This window comes from Eptatretus burgeri, chromosome 6 (assembly GCF_056783735.1).
Source record: "Eptatretus burgeri isolate ZD-2024b chromosome 6, Ebu_testis_v1, whole genome shotgun sequence".
NCBI classification, from domain to species: Eukaryota; Metazoa; Chordata; class Myxini; order Myxiniformes; family Myxinidae; genus Eptatretus; species Eptatretus burgeri.
Window position 1 is genome coordinate 59,316,774 of NC_140966.1, and position 16,154 is coordinate 59,332,927.

Sequence of the window (16,154 nt, forward strand, 5' to 3'; positions counted from 1 at the left end):
TTTTTTTTTTTTTTTTTGTATACCTTGGTCGAGGCTCGTATGAGAGCTAACACACAACTCACAGCAAGGAGGCATGAGACAAGAGGGGTGGGAGTGGAAGGGACAAAACATTGGGGAACAGACACAGGTGAACTGTGGAAGGGAGAGGGATGGGGATGGGACGGGGAACATGGCGAGGAGAAGATGGACATTACAGGGACTTTCAGGAAGGAAAGCAGGAGAATTGAAGGAAGTGGGCATGGGTGGATTATCGGGGGTAGAAAAGATCGAGGATTTGGATGGGGGAAGATAAGAGGTGGTGGTGAACAGCTGTTTTGAAAGCCTGGAGGGAAGAATGGGAAAGAATAGAGTGAGGAAGTTTATTCCAAAGGCGGGAAAAAGAGGAATGAAAGAGTGAAGATGAGGAGTGATTCGTGATTTTGGTAGTTTTACCAGAAGGGGGTTGTTGGCGGACCTTGAGCGCCCTGTGGAAATGTGGTTGGGACAAATCGCAGAGAGAGCAGGGGGGCAAGGCTGGAGAGGAGTCGGTAGAAGACAGAAAGACCACCGACCAACCTGCGGTGATTGAGTGAGAGGCCCAAAGACTCAGCTTCATTGCGGGAGATGCCAATGATCTTAAAAGCCCTGGTTTCGACAGCGTGAAGTCGAGAAAGGTGGGAGGCAGGAGCACCAGCCCAGAGGGGAGAGCAGTACTCCATCAGGCTATGGACAAAAGCTTTGTAAGTAGTCAGGAGCTCAAGAGGGCCGAGGAAGGACTTTGCACGACGGAGGATTCCCAGTCGGCGACTGGCTTTTGAGGCAAGGTTGGAAATGTGACTTTCCCAGGAAAGGTCATGGCAGGTAGTGAGACCCAGAAGCTTGAAAGAAAAGACTTCTTCCAGAGGATTGTTGAGAAAGTGGATGGGGGGGTTTTGTAAACGGTCCTTTCGAAGAGACATAGTGAGAGTGTGAGATTTGTGTGGATTGAAAGACATGTTCCACGTGTTGGACCAGTTTGTGATTTTATCCAGATCTGCAGTGAGCGAAGAAGCTGCTGCTTGCCGGTCTGAGGGATGACAGATGGTACGGCAGAGGGTGGAGTCGTCGGCAAAGAGAAATAGAGGATTTTCCAGAGAGTCCGAGAGATCATTGATGAAAACCAGAAAAAGAACAGGGCCCAGAGCGCTACCTTGAGGAACTCCAGCCTGCACAGGAAGAGGGGATGAAAGAACTCCATTTAGGGCCACACGTTGACTGCGACAGGAGAGGAAGTCTGCGAGCCATGAGTGGAGATGGCCTTGAATACCATGGGAAGAGAGTTTGGTGAGTAGTGCAGGGTGCCAGACTGTGTCAAAAGCACGTGATATGTCCAGGGATACGGCTCGGATTTCCTGTCTGGCATTGAGGACCTCCATCCATTGATGGGAGAGCAGTAGCAGCATATCCAGGGTAGAGTGACCTGGTCTGAAACCAAGTTGATGATTGGAAATCAAGCCATTGGAGAAGAGGAAGGATTTCATGTCTGAAGCAATGATGGATTCCATAACCTTGCTGATGATTGGGAGAAGGCTGATTGGTCTGTAGTTACAGGGATCTGTTTTTGCACCTTTTTTATGCAGGGCAGTGATGTTAGCAGATTTCCAAGCAGATGGCAGATGACCTTGGGAAAATGAGAGGGTGAATAGAACAGAGAGAGGGTGAGCAAGAGCAGAAGAGCAGGCTTTGAGGACACGTGGGCTGATGCCGTCTGGACCGGTTGCAGAATCTGACTCGAGGTTTGAAAGCAAGCTCTCCACCTTGTCAGGAGAAAAGGATACAGAGTCCAGGGACAGTTGGGTGCGACTGGGTAAAGTGGGTAGAGATAGTGATGGGTTTGGGACACAAGATTTAGCTGCAAACACCGAGTTTAGACATTCAGCTTTATCACGTGTGGAATCAGCAGTGCGGCCATTTGAGGTAAGGGAGGGGATGGAGGGGGAACATACACCAGAAACAGATTTGATTAAACGCCACCAGGATTTTGAGGAGGGAGAGAGGTTTGAGAGTTCAGACTTGAGATGAGAAAGATGTTGTTTTCTGGCTCTCCTGAGGGTAGATACACACTTGTTCCGAGCTTTGTGGAAAGAACTGAGATTGCCCTCAGTTGGGTTTGCTTTCCATGAGGCAAAGGCAAGTTGTTTCAGGACAACTGCCTCGCCACAAGCTTCAGTAAACCAAGGGCGGGAGGAAGGGTAAGACAACTGAACACGAGAGGGGATAAATCTGTGCATGAGGGAGAGCAAGTTTCTTTGAAAGAATTCCCAGGATGAGTTGATGTTTGAGAAAGTAGTGATAGGAGACCAGTCTGTAAGTTTGATGGCTGCTCGGAGACCCTGCCAGTCGGCTTGAGTGAAATGCCAGACTCGACGGCGGTGAGGTGGTTCTCTGATGACAGCCAGAGAGATGTCCACTTTAACAAGGACGTGGTCAGAAGAACCAATTGGAGCGAAGGAAGGACATAATGCACACCTGGACAGGTTAACTTGTACAAAAACATCGACTGCATCATTTCACTGCCGACACAAATTTTTTGAATTTTCAAATGCATATTTTACATCGCCTTCTTTATTTAAGTAAATAACTGACTAAAATGGTATTTACTCTTACACCAAAACGACGGACAAGACTCGAATTTATAACACCCCCCCCCTTCTCCAAGCCTCGATGTGTAATGGTATCGTCCTAAAATCCACCCCTCCAAACCAAGCGGAGCAATGGTAGAGTCCGAATTCACGCGGATTTATAACAACCCCCCCCCCTCTTTAAGCCTCGATGTGTAATCGTATCGTCCTGAAACCCACCCCCTCCAAACCAAGCGGAGTAATGGTAGAGTCCGAATTCACGCGGATTTTCGGCGCGCACTGCCGACTGACTGGATTCCCACAAAACTGTTTACACTCGATTTTTTCCTCACGCTCATCCGGCACTACCTGAAGGACTCGACCTGAAGACTGTACACTGGTGAGAAAGCGGTTCTGCGTCGGCACATCATCAATCTATCACGATCATTATAATCAGCGACTTTGGAGGGAAATGTGAAGTTTTATTCTGAGGGTGAAACGTTGAAGCAACCTGATTACCTCAGCGATCGACATAGTTATCTTGACTGACCGGTAAATACGTATTAACCAACGCGTGCACCATTCGACCGAAGGATTTTCTTGAGTTACCTGCGTATTAAATACCTGACGGAATTAATTAAAACCCGAACATGGCGAAAAAGGTCTTCACTTCGTCGGACTCGCTGATTAAAACAAATCGACTCTGAGGAAATTTTTTTTTTTTTTATCTTCACGGACGAACAATAAATGTTAAATAATTTGATTTTGTTGGACGAATCGCGGAATCGGCATCAAACGAGGTCCAAGCCGCTGTCCGGCCGTCCAGAATGACGTCATCACTCACGTGGTCTTCCACCTCCACACGGACCCTCCCCTCACCAAGCTCCTTTGATCCTTCATTCGCGGCGAATTCCTTTGGTGCTCACATGGCATGTTATGTGTTGTTTGCCTTGCAGGAACACCCCGGGACTCGCCGGTCGACCTGGCGCCGTGACCCAGCTGCGAGAAACGGTCACTGATCGTTGATGGACATTTAATAACGGACGACCGTTTGTCTTGACTGCTTGGTTCGTGTCAATGTCGGGACGAGGAGCGAAGTCTTTGTAAATTAAATCGTTCCCCCTCTGATCACGTGTCATCACGACCACGTGTACTGATGCACATCGCATGCACGTTCGTTCGTGATCACAACTCACGAGCGAAAATGTCATCTGTAAAGTTTACGACGACGTGTTGTTTGTGTTGATGACGTCACTTTGAAAATCGTTAATTAAGAGAAAAATGTTAATAAACTACTACTACAACAATACTACACTACACTGCTACGACGACAGGATGGCCACAGAGTATGCACACTCACCTATAGCTGTCCAGCCTGGGTTTGAATCGCGAGCTGCCGATACACTGGCGTCCTGGTGTTTCGCAGGTAGTGATTCATCAATACGTGTGCGACTGTGCGTCCCTTGGATGGGCATTAAACGGTGTGTCCCGTCTGCCGACATTCATTGGTGAGTGTGAAAGACTCCATGGTGTCCTCGGCAAAGAGGAGGCGATCACCGGCACCCTGAACAAATTCCAAATTCCTGCCCTAACCAGCAGATTGCATTGTCTCGGCAGCACAGCCATGCCCTCAGCCAATGATGCTACCCTGCAGCCTTGTGCTGCATTAGAATGAAGAAGATTGCTTCTCTTACTACTGGACAAGTCAAGACAATGTTGATTGAAGTATTCTCAGCAACATGGGGAGTGAAGAGAAGCTGCCATTTTGGGTGTTAACCCTTCATCAGGGCGAACGAGCTCTTGGGGGGTCATGCTCTGACAAAGGGTTAACTCCTGAAACCCCTGCTTGTCCTTGCTTCACACAGTGGTTAGTAAACCTGCATTCATTGTTCTACCTGTCTGCCGATGCATATTGACACGAGCCTTCGACAGCAAATCCAGGTCTTGCTGCTACTACTTCTACTACTACTACGGCCCCAATTATTCCTACCTTCTCGTGGGTTCAGCAGGGGAAATTTTTGTCTCAAGTCTTTCACGAACCAGCTGGTCAGGCTTGACATTCTGAATGGGATTTCGGCAGGCATCTTGTTCTACCATCTATCAAATGTAATGAATGCTCCCAGACTCGAGTCGTGGGTATCAGGTGAATGTTTCGGTCATTAACATTTCGGTTGTTGACAGTTTAATCCGTACGGGGTTCCACTCCATTACACAGTGCAGCATGTGGGAGGAATTGAAGACATGGCCAGGTTATTGAACTGATTCTTTAATATGCAGCACAAAGCTGCTGAGTGGCGTCATTGGCTCAGGCCATGGCTGTCCCACTGATCTAGTGCCTTTTGTCGGTTAGGGAAGGAATTTCTAATTTGTTCAGGGTGCCGGCAATAGCTCTCCTACTCTTTGCGAAGGATACCGTAGGATCTTTAATCTCCACCGACCAATACCGGCGTGAAGGAAGGCACACACATAATGAAACACCAAGAATCACCCCTGCCTGTGAAACACCAAAATCAGTTTATAGCGGGGTTGTGATTCTAACCCAGGCTAGACAACTTAGACGCAAGTGTGCAAACCTCTATGCCACACTACCAGCCCGATTGAACAGATAAACCTACCCTTTTCCCATGACGCTGTGGCATCTTGCATAATGCCCACAAGGAAATGACGCTCGTCGACAGTGCTCTGGGCTTGATGTCCCTTCCGAGTCCACCATACTCATCAGGAGTCCCGTGGCGTAGTGAATGGCACGCTTGCCTTTCAAAGTCATTGGGTTCTCGGGCGGGGTGAAACTTTCAGCACATTTCCTTGTTCTAACTTTCTCGTCATTACAAAGTTGTGAGTTGGTTGGTGAATCACTTTCTGGGCTAATGGTTCTCCGGTCTGGATATTACTTGACATCGAGTTACTCTTTTTGCCATCTCAGAGTGTGGTTGCTGTGCAGGGAGCATCTCTGACCCAAAAAGCAAATTGGCCCACCCCGGTGTTTGCATGTCTTGTGTGAACTGTCATCTTCGACGACAAAGAGTAAACTTGATTTCTACTTGAGGCAACCCCCTGCCTGCGAAGAACCATGGTGACAGTTTGTAGTTGCATAGGGAATCGAATGGCCCATTCATTAATGGGAACCAAACCCAGACAAGACAATGGCAAGCACAGTCTTTGACCGACCAAGCTATAATATATTTTTTAAAAAAGTATATATATATATTGTTACGGCTGTGGAAATTGACAGAACACCATAAAGGTCCCTAGATCAGTGAGGCCGATAAGTCCGTGTCCAGATAGATTTCCCCACCGTTGTTTAAAGGGAACTATTCATGTTAACCGGGCTGTGATCTTTGAGTTAGCCGTTATTCTTTACTATCGTTATTTTGGACCAACCACGTCCACCACCAACATCTTTCTCAACAACCGCTTTACAACAACCACCACCACCACCAACATCACTCTCAACAACCGCTTCAGACAAACTGCCTTCCACCACCACAACCACACTTGCCTCTCACCAAACCACGCCATCCTCACCACTTCGCCAGCAACCGTCAACATCTCCACACCACAAACATCGCCTCACCTTCGTCTCCGAAACGACGCCATCTTTGCGCCAGCCGTGGCGAGTCCGCATCGAGCGGCGTCGCTGCAGGCCGACGCGGGACGTGTGCTCGTCGGATCAAGCTTGATGATCTCGCGCACGTCCGCTTTCCGCGCAGAGGTCAGAGGTCAGAGGCGATCGGATCGAGAGGCTTGGTGATCTCGCGCACGTCCGCTTTCCGCGCAGAGGTCAGAGGTCGAGGATCGGAGGCCAAACCGCGTCTCAGCAGACGAGAGGACGAGCAGAGAGCCAAGCTCGCGTTCGAGTTGGGTCGAGTCGAGTTGATCGGTCGGTCTGAGTCAGTCTGGAGGAAGCCAGAAGCCAAGGAGCTGCGTGGAAGTCTGGGCTCGTGGCGGAGTCGGGAGCTTGGAGCTTGCAGTCAGTGGAGAGTCTGGGCGTCGCGAAGGAGACGCGAGCTGGAGGCGCAGCCTTGCCTGCTGTGTCGCGCGGAACCGCGCGTTCGTATGGAGAGAGCCGGAGAGAGCTCGCCAGCCAGCGACAGGCGGTCCGAGGTGATCGGGCTTCAGCGCAGTTCGAGCATCACTGAGGGGCGGAAGGGTTCTTACAGAGCATCAACTCTAAGAGAGCAAAGACCCGTTCATTCCTCTCAAACGAGTTGCCGACTGAGACCGAATCACCCGGCCACTTGGCAAGGCCAGAGCTCGACCGCGGCTACGCTAGCTTCTGTGGGGACGGGACGTCGCGGGTCGCCCAAGCCAGACACCACGAGGGTGCAGGTAACCTGCAACGGTCTCGTGGGACTCGTTCGGTCTGCCAAGTCTCATGCCATAAAGACCCAAGAGGTCCAGTCTGACCCCATTGCCTTTGATGGGGTCTTTTTCCTGCTTTTCTTTTGAATGAATGTCGTGGCGCCGAGTCCCGTAAGTAAAACTGTGTAAGTGACTGTTCATTAATAATTACTTATAGACGGTTGTAGCGCTTTGTCTTGCCCACGTGCCGTGTTGCATTCATTGCTTGTTCTCTATACGTGCATGTTGGTGTTTTTGAATGACTGCATGATTGTTCCTGCATACATAGAGTAAATAAATGTAAACCCGTTCGTTGCGTCCATGCCCCCATTGAAATGCCATCTTACATTGCGGAATATTAGTTGGCTTTTAAATTGCCGGTAAAGTGATCGGGTCCAACGGGACTGCGCGATGTTATCCCAAAAGGAAGCGGCCTGCTTAAGCGGCTCATTTCCAAGCGGTCCCGTTGAGGTACAACCTCTCGGTAAGCTACCTGCGTGAATAATTAGGTAACTCGAAGATTTGGCGATCGGACCCTGTAGCGTGCGGGTAGGGTACGGACAAGGTTGTGGTGGGATTGAAAACCCATCCGTGACTGGTTTCTGATGCCATTGCAGAAAGTCACGACTGGATTGTCTGTTCGGTGGGCGAACCGGCTGCTATTGGTGAAACGCGGTCGTTCGCACGCCGGGCGGGCGCGAACACTACAACAATATAATTACATATTGCCAATCATCTAATCGAGCACAAAGAAGAGGACTCTTCTGACTTAGTGAGCTTCTGGTGGATGCTTCCCCTCCATCCCTTCCCTCATTTCAAATGCCACCATTGTCAGCTCTGCTCACCAGAAAACCAAATGTTTAAATTCTGTTCTCTCCAAATCCCATCTAGCCAACCCCTCCATCGATGTACCTACCCTTCCCACTCGCATTCAACTGCTCTTGAACACTGTGTCTATCTCATCAAAGAAGGTATAGAAGCATCCGGCAACCCTCGACACCGATATTTGTGATGGGCCTGCATGGCATCAGTGCCCGTATTGAAAAAGCCTGCTCCCCTGCTCTTGACATTTGTTTCTGCTCTTGTGACCTCCACCAGCAAAGGTGAAGGAGGTGATGTTTTCACCCTTCTGCGTCTGTTTGTTTCGAAGATATTTCGAAAAAAATCAAAGATTTTTCAAGTGTATTGCTTCGTCCATTTTGTTATTCTGTCTGTCTGTCTGTCTGTCTGTTTGTCACCGACAGGTCACAATTGCAAACCGATCTTCACAAAACTTCACCACATGGTAGACTTTGGCATCAGGAAGAAGCCTATTCTTTTAAAGGTCCAAAGGTCAACAACTTAGGTGGGATTTCTAAAATCCTCAATTTTCATCCGATTTATTTTAAACTTGAACAGAATTTATATTGCAGGTCACTGAATTCAACCACCAATTATTTTCGAGGTCAACATAGTCCCAAGGTAAACAACTAAGGTGGTATTTCTAAGCCTCAATTTTCATCCGATTGATTTGAAATTTGAAGAGCTGTTGCATATTTGGTCATTGAATTCAACTCCCAATTGTTTTTTTTAGGTCAAATTGGTTTTATGGATTTTGCAAGTATTGTGCTTTGCACGACGTCTTCTTGTTTGTCTGTTTGATTGTGTGCAGAATATTTCAAAAAGTTGTGGACGGATCCAGATGAAATGTTGCGGACAAGTTGAGCATGTGACAAGGACGAACTGATTCGATTTTGGTGAAGTTCCGGATCCGGATCCGACTTCTATAATAAAAAAAAAACGATTCTTCACCATTGAGAGATCGGGCCAAAAATGATATATAGCACAATATCTCAAAAAGTTGTCGAATGATTCAGACGAAACTTGGGGGACAGGTTGCGTGTGTGATGACGATTAATTGATTCAATTTTGGTGAAGATCTGACTCCGGATCTGGATACGCGAATTATTTAATTTATAGATTGATTCTTCACCATTGAGAGAGAGGGCCAAAAACGATATTGTACTACACAGTACGATATTTCAAAAAGCCTGGTGTTGGCGCAGTGGTTAGGGCAGCGGCTTGGGATCCTAAAGGTCCTGAGTTCAAGCCCCGTTGGGCCACTGAATTAATACACCAGGGGGTTGACTCAGCCTGTCATCCTTCCGAGGTCGGCGAAGTGAGTGCCGGTGTATACCCCGGTTAGAATAGGTGTACCAGATCCCTTTGTCGTAAGAGGCGACCAGGGTTGTGTCAGGAATGGCATCTGGCGTAAAACCTGTGCCAAATCATAACGGATGATCCGCTGTGGCGACCCCTAACGGAAGCAGCCGAGAGAAATAGAAGAAGAAGATGAATTACGATATTTCAAAAGTGTATTGGGCCCGATATGTTCTCGTGTATCGGGCATTACGTGGCGGAGGTATGTGCTCTACCGAGTGCCATTCTAGTTCATCCTGTTATGTGCCTTTGGTCACCCTCAATTTACTAGGAAGTCGGCTAACATCACAGTATTACAGTTTTGTATCTCACTGATCTGGATCTGAACCTGAACCAAAATCAAATCTGCTTGTTCTTGTCACTAAACCAACTCATCCACAACTTTTTGAAATATTGTACTATATATCGTTTTTGGACCTAAGCCTGGTGTTGGCTTTGTGGTTAGGGTGGCTGGCTTGGGATCCTAGGGTCCTGAGTTTGAGCCCCATTGGCCATTGGATTAACACCAGGGGGTTGATTCAGCCTGTCATCCTTCCGAGGTCAGTGAAATGAGTACCAGTGTACTGGTCCTGGTTTATGTCCCAGTTAGAATAGGTGTATGATATCCCTGTGTGTTGTAAGAGGCAACCAGGATTGGCATCAGGAAGGGCATCCGGCCATAAAACATTGCCTCAAAAAGGGAACTATGATGGCATGGAGCACGCAAAAAGCTAACCCCTGCACAGCAGGAAAAATGGCTGTAAAAAGGTTTGTATATCGTTTTTGGCCCTATCTCTCAATGGTAAAGAATCACTATGAAAATATATAAATTATCACATCCAGATCCAGATTCCAATCTTCACCCAAATCAAATCAATTTGTCCTTGTCACACACCTAACATATCCATCAAATTTTGTCCGAATCAGTCCATAGCTTTTTGAAATATTCTGCTGTGTATAGTTTTTCACCCTATCTCTCAAATGTGAAGAATCGCTGAAAAAAATTCTTGGATCTACATTCAGATCTTCACCAAAATTGAAGCAATCTTCCTTGTCACACACCGAACCTGTCCACCAAGTTTTGTCCGAATCCGTCCATAACTTTTTGGGATATCGTGCTTTATCATTTTTGGCCCAATCTCGAAATGATGAAGAATCGCTCAAAAACTTATCATATCTGGATTTTCACCAAAATCTAATCATTTCGTCCTTGTCACACAGCGAACCTCTTCACCAAATTTTGTCCGAATCCGTCCACAACCTTTTTGAGATGTCCTGTTCACAGACAAACTTGCAGGGGTGAAAACATAACGTCTGTCCACCTGTGGTGGCGGAGGTAAAAATGGTGCAAAAACAGATCCTCTTCACTACAGGTCTATTAGCTTCCTTTTCATTCCAAACATAGTTGAGGAACCCATCATCACAGTTGATATCAAATCCTTCCTCTCGTCCAATGGCTTGATGTCAGACCATCAGATGAGTTTCCAAACATCTGTTTCTGCTCTTTCCAACAACGGGTGGAAGCCTTCAATCCCAGATAAGAGACCAGGCTCATTTCTCTGAACATATCTCAAGCTTTTGATAATCTGGCACCCTACCTTGCTCTCCAAACTTTCAGCCTACTTCCACCAAGGCTACCTCCTCTTATTACTTGATGACTTCCTCCACAATTGCAGTTAACACATGGCTTTCAATGGGATCCTCTCATTCTTCACCCTGGTGAGACCTAGAGTGTCCCAAGGCAATGTCTTAAGCTCAGTCCTTTTCCTCATCTTCATCAACAATCTTTCTAATTCTTTGACGAATCTTCATTATCTTTTTTTTGCTGATGACTCCACCCTTCGTTCCTCTTACTTTTTTTTTTTTTGGTATACCTTGTCGAGGCTTGTATGAGAGCTAACACACAACACACAGCAAGGGGGGCATGAGACGAGGGTGGAAGTAGGAAGGACAAAACAGTGGGGAACAAAGACATTAGGAGATCCGTGGAAGGGAGAGGGATGGGGCGGGGAACACGGGGTATACAAGATGGACATTGCAGGGATTTTCAGGAAGGAAAGCAGAAAATTTGAAGGAGATGGGTTTGGAGTGGATTAATGGGGGTATAAAAGATCGAGGATTTGGATGGGTGATGATAAGAGGTGGTGGTGAACAGCTGTTTTGAAGGCCTGGAGGGAAGAATGGGATTGAACAGAGTGAGGGAGTTTATTCCAAATGCGGGGGAAAAAGAGGAATTAAGGAGTAGAAGTGAGCAGTGATTCGTGATTATGGTAGTTTTACCAGAATGGGGTTGTTGGCGGACCTTGATCGCCCTGCGGAAATATGGTGGGGACAAATCGCAGACAGAGCAGGGGGGGGGTGAGACTGGAGTGGAGATGGTAGAAGACAGAAAGACCATCAACCTGCCTGCGGTGAGAGAGTGAGAGGCCCAAAGACTCAGCCTCATTGCGGGAGATACCAATGATCCTAAATGCCTTGGTTTCCACAGCGTGAAGCTGAGAAGGGTGGGAGGCAGGAGCACCAGCTCAGAGAGGAGAGCAGTTCTGCATCAGCCTGTGGACAAAAGCTTTGTATGTGGTCAGGAGCTCAGGTGGGCCGAGGAAGGACTTCGCACGACGGAGGATTCCCAGTCGGTGACTGGCTTTGGAGGCCTGGTTCTCATGCCATCTCCTGCCAAACTTTTTTTTTGACCTTCTTCTCCTTTGTTTCCCATCCACCTGGGAATGTTTCCCATCCCATCAGAATGAACCTCTTCATTTTCTCCTTTTTAAAGCTTTCTCTTGCCAATCTAGTATGTACATAATAAATAGATGTTTAAAAGACCTTTATGAAGTCAAATTGTTGAATTTGGCTCGTCTTATGTTTATGGATGCTCGGTTTTTGGTCATTTACGACAGACAAGACCACGAAGGTTTATCAACGTTTTGCTAGATAAATGGTTTTCTTTCTGCACGAAAATTGGACATTTCCTTGAAGTATTTAGAGTCAAATGTCCCCTCTGAGAATGGAGCACCATTTTGGAGAGGAATGTAAACAAATAGATAGCCCTTTCCCTTTCATAATATATATCTGTATAAAGCATAATAGCCGCAGGAAGACCACTTGGTCAACACATGCTTGAAATGCTGCAGCGAATGAGGTGGGTTTAATTGCAGCACTGCATAGTGAGTTAAATCCCCCAGGTGTCAGTGAATAGGCACTTGTTTACTGGCCTATGCTGTGGCTGGAATGTTGGCATAATGATTCGATCTCTCGCTTTCTCTTGTTCACACTTGTCCCCGTTGGAATTCAGACAGGTAAACATCTCGTACCACTGCTCCTATCCTGCTGAAAAGACTGTGGAGCAGGGGAGATGTCAAGGAGGAAGTAACAGAGGAGATAAGGAGACAAAAGAAACTGCAACGAAAAAAGAAGAGGGAGAGAGACATCTCATGGCAATGCATCTCAACTACCCTTGATGGTGAATAAGTATTTGGCCAGGGGGAGGCATTGTTGGCAGAATGAAGAAGAAAATTTGATTAAACTTACCTTGAACTCAGGAAAGGAATTTGTTGCATCTTCAAAAAATGCTTTCCAGAGATCGATGTTGGTTTGCAAAATTTTGGAGTTTATTTAAAGCAAGTTCAAATGGAAGCCCAACACTGAATGAATGCAGAGAAAAATCATAAGATGGCCAGCATTTTCAATTTGGCTTGCAGAACATTTTGCAGCCACAGTCTCACTATTCCCTCTCATGAGTGTTTCTGACTGTTAATGCAGCTCTTCCTCAGTAGTTTAGCCCAGTCTGTATGGCAGAAAGTTTGTGGCAGCTGAACTTTACCTTTTTAACCCTTCTGGGCTGAATCCGATGAACCACACTGTGTTGCAGAGCATTTGTTTTGCCGAAGCAGTTTCTTGGCCAGGAGTCGTGCTGGGAGGTTTGCCATCCCTCTCCCAGCAGTACCGAGGGCAGGAATTTGTAATTTGTTCAGGGTGCCAGCGATAGCTCACCTAATATTTGCAAAGGACACCGTGGGATTTTTAACGTCCACCAACTAAAGATGGCAGACGGGATGCCCAGTTCAACATCCATCTGAGGGAAGGCACACACACTGATGAATTATCTTGGCTGAATATCTTTTTGGCTCATCTACGACAGTCGAGATGAGCTGTTAAAGCCATAACGATGTCCTTCAGTCCATCATTCCTTCCGTGGGTCCATTATCATTTTAAAATTTCATCCCTATTACTACTAGGCTGCTCGATTGATAATTTTGAAACGGCATGATGATGACAAACAGACACAAAAAAATAATGGAGCCTTTTTACCTCCGCCACCAAAGGTGAAGGAGGTTATGTTTTCACCCCTTTCTGTCTGTTTGTTACTTACGAAATCTTTAGATTTCGTAAGAATATTTATCACTTCCGTTTCTGTTTGTTTGTTTGTGTGTTTTTGTTTGTTTGTAGGCATGATAACTCAAGAACGGAAGAAGCTACCAATGTCAAATTACACCACGTGATTCAGGAGGGTGATGGCTTGCGCTGATTAGATTTTGGTCAAAATCGGTCAAAGGTCAAGCTCATGGTGAGGTCAAACATAATTCCGTAAATTCATGTGGAGAAATGGAGTATTTTGCTTTGCTCGACATTACGAGTTCGTTTTAACTTCGATTTTAATTTTGTCTTCGGTTTTTGCGATCGCTTAGGACGCTTAAAACTCGGTTGTCGAAATTCTGGTAAAAATCGGATGTTTTGGAGACGTTTTAAGATTTATAAAAAAATATTTTACTCGACGCGTCACGGGTCGTCACGTGATGCAGCGCGCTCGAGCAGACGCGTCGTTGAGTCACGTAAAGGTTTTCCGTGTGTGCGCTGATGGTGTTTTCGATAAAGATGGTGTTTAAAAGTCATTTTTTATCTCGATAAAGGTTATCGTCGCATGCCTGACTCGCTGAGCCATCGGATTATGTAATGATTGTTGGTGGATGGCCGAATATTACGGTTTTGTGACTTTGATAAAATAATTGCATGGAGAAATGGAGATTTTTTCTTTGCTCGACGTTATGAGTTCGTTTTAACTTCAATTTTAATTTTGTCTTCGGTTTTTGCGATCGCTTAGGACGCTTAAAACTCGGTTTTCGAAATTCTAGTAAAAATCTGATGTTTTGGAGACATTTTAAGATTGTATAAAAAATATTTCACTCGACGCGTCACGGGTCGTCATGTGATGCAGTGCACTCGAGCAGATGCATCGTTGAGTCACGTAAAGGTTTTCCGTGTGTGCGCTGACGGTGCTTTCGATAAAGATGGTGTTTAAAAGTCATTTTTTTATCCCAATGAACGTTATCGTCGCATGCCTGACTCGCTGAGCCGTCGGATTATGTAAAGATTGTTGGTGGAATGCCGAATATTACGGTTTTGTGACTTTGATAAAATAATATAAAATAATTGCGTGGAGAAATGGAGATTTTGCTTCAGTCGACGTTACGATTTTTGATGGTTTGGTACAGAATCATCGTAGAAACTTCTGGTTTGCGTCGCTACCAACTCTGGAGACAGCTTTTATTGGACAAGGTGAGAGGTCAAGTTGACGATTTCGAAAGTACCAGTCTATGACTGCTTGTGTGTTTGTTTGTAGGCACGATAACTCGAGAACAGAAGAAGCTTCCAATGTCAAATTACACCACGTGATTCAGGAGGGTGATGGCTCGTGCTGATTCGATTTTGGTCAAAATCGGTCAAAGGTCAAGGTCACAGTGAGGGCAAACATTCGGTTTTTGATGGTTTGGTACAGAATCATCGGATAAACTTCTGGTTTGCGTCGCTACCTTCTCTTGCGACGGCTTTTATTAGACAAGGTCAGAGGTCAAGTTGACGATTTCGTAAGTACCAGTCTATGACTGCTTGTTTGTTTGTGTGAAGGATATCTCAAAAAGTTGTGGACAGATCCGGATTAAATTTTGTGGACAGATTTGGTGTGTGACAAGAATGAACTGATTAGATTTTGGTGAAGATCCGAATCTAGATACGAGAATTATTTAATTTTTAAAGTGATTGTTCACCATTGAGAGATTGGGTCAAAAACGACATAGTACTGTACAGCATGATATTTCAAAAATGTGTTGGGCCCGATATGCTCTCGTGGATCAGGAATTACGTGGTGGAGGTATGCACTCTACCGAGTGCCCTTCTAGTTTTTTTCATTTCCATCCAGGTGGTGAAATAATTAGCTAATTAACTCAAAATCTAATGTTTGTTTGTAGGTCCATCACATATCTTGAGATTCCGTCATTTTACGAGATGTTTTTTTAATGTCATTAATGCTCTTTCTTTGAAGAACGGGAAAGAAATGGAGAGGGGAAGACGGAGAGTTGGGATGGGGAGGCAGAGAGGGGACAGTCCTTTCAGTCCTTTTTTTTTTTAGTCACTTTTAATACTGTTACGGATTTCAGAATCCAAACCGATGAATGCATACAAACATCCAGGTCCTCAGACAGTTATTTCCCCAAATGCATGTCCAGGATAGACCTATCCCCTTGTCTGGGGGGATTCTAAATGTGATGCATTGAGAAGGGTAAAGAATAGATTCCCTCTCTTATGGAAAGCATTTTCTTTTAACGACAGACACATTCATGCACGTGAGATAGCCGTTAGCCCAATGGAGGCTCGACACCCACCTTTTTCCATCGACGTTGACACTTGCTTCTTTCACCAACGTCGACACCCACCTTTTTCCATCGACGTTTGACACCCAGTTCAGCAGCTCTATGGACGCTAACTGGTTCTTTTTTCATATCGGGCTGAACAATGAGGTGATAATTGTTGTTGACATTTCATGAGCGCTTCACGTTTTTGCTCGGTAATTCTGACAAATGGCTACTTTTTGCCGTTCGTCCAGCACCACAGGCATGGTGTTGTGGGCCAGGAGTGATTGCGGGACAGGCAGGTTGTCATGGCAACGATTCGTGGGTGGGGTGGATTTGGTTGGAGTTTGCGCCCGCCCTCACGGGCAGAACTATAAAAAGAGGACGAGAGGTCCGCTCTGGACTGGTCAGTCGACGAGTCAGTTTGTGAGGG

The 16,154-nt window shown here is 46.1% G+C and overlaps 1 protein-coding gene across 5 annotated transcripts in view; it reads left to right on the forward strand.

Annotated features, from left to right (window-relative positions):
• Nucleotides 1-2,805: 2,805 nt before the first annotated feature.
• The window catches only part of LOC147024883 (uncharacterized), a 90,743-nt gene continuing 77,394 nt past the window's right edge, over nucleotides 2,806-16,154 (forward strand). The window contains exons 1-3 of one of the 5 annotated variants that reach the window (XM_085885239.1): nucleotides 2,806-2,979; nucleotides 12,391-12,558; nucleotides 13,545-13,662. The gene's annotated coding sequence lies outside the window, so the exon portion shown is untranslated. Of the gene's footprint in view, nucleotides 2,980-8,190; nucleotides 8,266-12,390; nucleotides 12,559-13,544; nucleotides 13,663-14,751; nucleotides 14,960-16,154 lie in introns of those variants that run through there. The other 4 variants (XM_085885237.1, XM_085885241.1, XM_085885240.1 and 1 more) reach the window with 4 other exon arrangements.